The sequence below is a fragment of the Psammomys obesus genome, unplaced genomic scaffold (assembly GCF_907164565.1).
Source record: "Psammomys obesus unplaced genomic scaffold, mPsaObe1.curated_primary_1811, whole genome shotgun sequence".
NCBI classification, from domain to species: Eukaryota; Metazoa; Chordata; class Mammalia; order Rodentia; family Muridae; genus Psammomys; species Psammomys obesus.
Genome location: NW_026591598.1, coordinates 2,483,956 through 2,488,860, shown reverse-complemented (window position 1 = coordinate 2,488,860; position 4,905 = coordinate 2,483,956).

Here is a 4,905-nt window from a genome sequence, read left to right as displayed (position 1 = left end):
GAAGAGTCACCCTAAAGATGACTGTAGAGAGCCCGGGGTAAGAGTGTTCGCACGCAAGCACAAGGATGGAAGTCTGAATCCCCAGAACCCATGTAAAAAGTCACATGCCTGTAACCTCAGTACTGTTGGGGAGGGGTGATGGACAGCCCTGGGTGCTTGCTGGCCAGCCAGCCTAGCTGAAACAGGGAGCTTCCTGTTCAGTGTGAGATCGGTCTCACCAGACATCCTTCTCTGGCCTCGGGAAATGGAAGGATTAGGCCACAAGACCATTCCCATCTACATAGCAAGTATGAAACCAGCAAAATAAAGTCAATTTAAAATGTAGAGGTCTAGAGTACTGGGGAGGCAGAGGCAGGTGGATCTCTATGAGTTGGAGGCCAGCCTCATCTACAAAGCGAGTCCAGGGCCACACAGAGAAACCCTGTTTTGAAAAAGCAAAAATATTATTTGAACCTGGGCACTATGACACACACCTGTAATCCCAGCACTCTGGGAGGCAGAGGCAGGCGGATCTCCGTGAGTTTGAGGCCAGCCTGGTCTACAAAGCAAGTCTAGAACAGCCAAGGCTATACAGAGAAACCCTATCTCAAAAGAAAAAAAAAATAGTAGAGGTCTGGCTGGGTGGTGATGGCACATACCCTTAATCCCAGCACTGAGGAGGCAGAGGCAGGCGGTGTAAGTTCCAGGAAAGCAGGGCGACACAGAGAAATTTTGTCTTGGGAAAAAGAAAAAGTAGAGGTCTGACAAGATGGCTCAGAGGATACAAGACTTTCTGAGTAAGCCTGATGATATGCTATCCCAGCACTCATATAAAGGTGACAGGAAAGAACCAATTCCTGTTGCCCTCTGACCTGCACATAGGCATCATGACATGGGCGTCCCACATCTGACACACACACACACAATAATAACAAGTAAATATATTTTTAATTTTTATTTTTTTTGGTTTTTCAAGACAAGGTTTCTCTGTAGCCCTGGCTGTCCTGAAACTAACAGGAAAGCCAGGGATTAAAGATGTGTGCCACCACCGCCTAGTTGTAAATTATATATTATATATATTATATATATAAATTATAAATATATATTATATATATATAAATTATACACACACACACACACACACACACACACACATATATATAATTAAATTGAGGGGGAAATGATTTTTCCAGGCATGATAGCACTTGCCTGTAATCCCAGGACTTGGGAAGTAGAGGTAGAATGGCAAGTTCATGGCCAGCCTGGGCTCTGTAGTCAGTCCCCGGCTAGCCAGGTCTACATAGTAAGAGTCTATATAAGCAGCAACAACAAAAAGATAGCTCTGCCCAAACTACCAGGGGGCAGAGGCCATCCTGGAAACAGAAAGTACCTAGAAGGATTGTGTGGTGGGGTGGGAGAGCCAGGAGCCAGCTGGGTCCAGATGGATGCCAAGAATGAGCCCCGAGGCCCTGAGCCAAAGGCTGGCTAGGGGCTAGGGTCTACTAAAACAGGAAGTGTGTGAAGGAGGGCCAGGTGGCTTTCATCCAAGAAGTCTAAGGGGCCTGTGTAGGAGTCACTGAAGAGCACAGACAGACTGCTGCACAGGAGCAGGACCGGGCAGAGCCCCCCTCGGATGGGAGGCTCCTACAGACAAGTTCAACAGCAGACGTTCTGGGACAGGTGGGGCAGTACTGCCCTCTAGAGGCTAGCTGAAAAACTGCCAGGTGTGTCACTCTCTGGCCTGACTGCAAAGCCCGATGCTGTGGTAAAAACCTCCCAAGAGGGCTGGAGAGATGGCTCAGCGGTTAAGAGCACTGACTGCTCTTCCAGAGGTCCTGAGTTAAATTCCCAGCAACCACATGGCAGCTCATGACCATCTGTAATGGAATCTGATTTCCTCTTCTGGTGTGTGTGAAAGCATTCATATACAAAAAAAGCCAGGAATAGAGGCACTTGTAGCCCCAGAATTAGGAAATGCAGTGGATAATCAGGAGTTCAAGGTCATTCTCAGGTGCACAGTGAGTTTCAGATCAGCCTGGGGTATATTATGAGATTCTGTCTCGAACAAAAAAAAAACAAAAAACAGCAACAAAAAACTCAATAGCTACAGGCGATGGCACACACCTTTAATCCCAGCAATCTGGAGACAGAAGCAGACAGATATCTGTGACTTCAAGGCCTGGTCTGGGTGAGTTCTGGCTAGCCAGGGCTATACACAGTGAGCTCTTTTCTTAAATAATAATAATAACAACAACAAAACTTTAATTGCAACCCGGGTGGTGGTACACACCTTTAGTCCCAACACTCAGGAAGCTGGGACAGGTGGATCTCTGTGAGTTTGAGGCCAGCCTGGTCTACAGAGTGAGTTCTAGGACAGCCAGGGCTACACAGAGAAACCCTATCTCAAAACAAACAAGTTTAGTTACATTAAAAACAAGTTCTTACACAGCAAAATACATTATAAACAAAGTAAAACACTGAATACAACAGCCCGATAAATCAAGAGAAGTGTCTGTGTGCCTCAGATATGACATTGTGTGATATTGTATGATATTGTGTGAGACTAATACCCAAAGACACGCAGGATCTTGGGCTAAGCATTTGGCTCAGTTGGTAGTGCATTTGTGTGTCCGGTGTGTCTGGTGGCTTCAATGCTGGGCTCCAACAAGGGAGGATATTGTTAGTTGGAAAGTTGGAGGGGCCTGAGAGATGCTTCTGCAGGTAAGGGGATACAATACTCTTCCAGAAGACTGCATCTGATTCTCAGCACCCACATTCAGATGGCTCAGAACCCCATTAATCCCAGCTCCAGTGGGATCGGAAACCACTGGCCTCCAGGGACATCTGCACTTGCGTGCCTGTGCGAACATAATGCACAATTGAAAGGTGGTGGTGGCACACTTGAGAGGTTGAGGCAGGATTGCTGCTAGTTTTGAGGCCAGTCAGTCCACACAGTGAGTACCAAAGCAAACGAGGCTACACAACAAGAAGACCCTGTCTCCAAAGCAAGATAAAGCAACGCATGTAAGTCCAGCTCCGGTGTCTCTGGAGCCCTCTTCTGGCCTCCTCAGGCACCCGCACTCACTGAGGTGTGCACACAGCACGTATAATTGAAAACAAATCTCTTTCGTTTGAGACAGGTTCTATGTATCCCTGGCTGTTCTGCAACTCACTATGTAGACCAGGCTACTCCTGAAATCAGAGATCCACCTGCCTTTGCCTCCAGAGTGCTGGGCTTCAAAGTGAGGGCCACCACAGCCTGTGTCTTTACAGTAATTTGGCCCTTTGGCCAGTAATTCTAATTCTAGGAATTTACCCTGAAGGCTGTTGTAAGGTGCGTTACAACCTCCATCTTCATCAGATCAGCTGCAAGAACTGGTCAGCCTTCACTCTGGAGGGGACTGAGAAGATGATTGCAAAGTCACCCTCATCTGAGATTAAGACAGACAGACACACACACACACACACTCACAGCATTTGTATGTGATTCTACCCTAATTGCATGTAGCCTTGTGGGCTCAGGGTCTCAGGGAGCTATCAGAGGGGAGGGGGTGCTCCATCTCTAGGGCTGGGGAAGCATCCATGCTCCCCATGGTAGACTCTCCATTGCAGCTGTCCTGTGGTCCCTAAGGGAGCCTGATAAACTCACTGGGTGAGCTGGTAGGCTACTACTCCCGTTGAGTACAGGGACCTTATAAGGAGGGAACAGACACCATTTCTGCCTCCTCCGGGGAGGAATTCTGGCGAAAGCACCATACCTCTAAGTGTGCCTTACTAGAACAGAAACTGCCTACAAGACCACGCACAGGGCCCCGGCTGGATCAGTGAGGGTCAGTCTACGCAAGGACCAGGAAAAGACAAGGAAGCCGAGGAGACCTGATGGTGACTGAGTTCCGGAAGCTGCTGCTGAGAGTAAAGAGAAGTTAAAAAATATATATATATTTTCAGAATGGTTTAGGTTTTATGCAAGAATAGAGGAGGAATAAGGACACAATTCTGTTTGTATCTGGAAAAAAAAAAAAAAAACCCTAAGGATTTGCCAGAATTGGTTGTTATGGTATGAATGGTAAAGCTGTCCCCTCCTCAGCCCTCCATGTTCCTCAGCTAAAGGCACTGTTTTGGGAGGTGTCAGTAGGGCTGGCCTCTGAGGGTGGAGCCTGTCCCTGGTTCTGGCTCCTGCTGTGAACTGAGACCAGGAGTCAAAATAACTTAGTGTGTAGTGCCTGTGTGACAGCCAGAGGTCAAGGGTCGGGTGGCTTCTTCAATCCCTACCCCTTAATGTTATTTTTAACTATGGTTCTGTGTATGTGCACATTAGCGAAGGTGTCCATGGCAGAGGTCTCAGATCCTCTGGAATTAAGGCGCTTCAAGCCTCAATATGTCCAGAAATCCCTCTGGAGGAGCAAACTTCACAGTTCACAGCTGTCTCTAACTCCAGCGGCAGAGGATCCTCCCTCACAGTTTGAGCTGCTGTACCTATTACTTAAAGGGAAACCAGCTCTTAAGTGAAACTAACCCACAGCCCTAAGGAAGGCCTAGCTGCTCAGGCAGCAAGGCAAACAGAGCAGCTGCCTTCGGCCAGAGGACTGTAGAGAATTCTTCCCCATTGCCGAAGCCTTGTTGAAAACTGGGCAACTGGCCCTGCTGAGCAGGGTGAAGTAACTGCAGGAAACAAACCTTAACCTTAGTCCAGGGAAGAGGAAGCAGAGGCTTCGGCCAGTTGGCCAGCAAATTCTAGCATTCCTAGGGTTTGCAGCAACCCCAATGGGCCTAGACTCTCCTGCTTTCAGCAGTTAAATGTGAACACTCCACCCGTGATGCAGCGGCCATTTTGACGGTTGGATTCACGTTTAACCTGGGCTGAGCCGGCCTCAAACTCGCGTGGATCGCTGCTCTGTAACTTCTGGTCATTCTGACTCCGGGGGG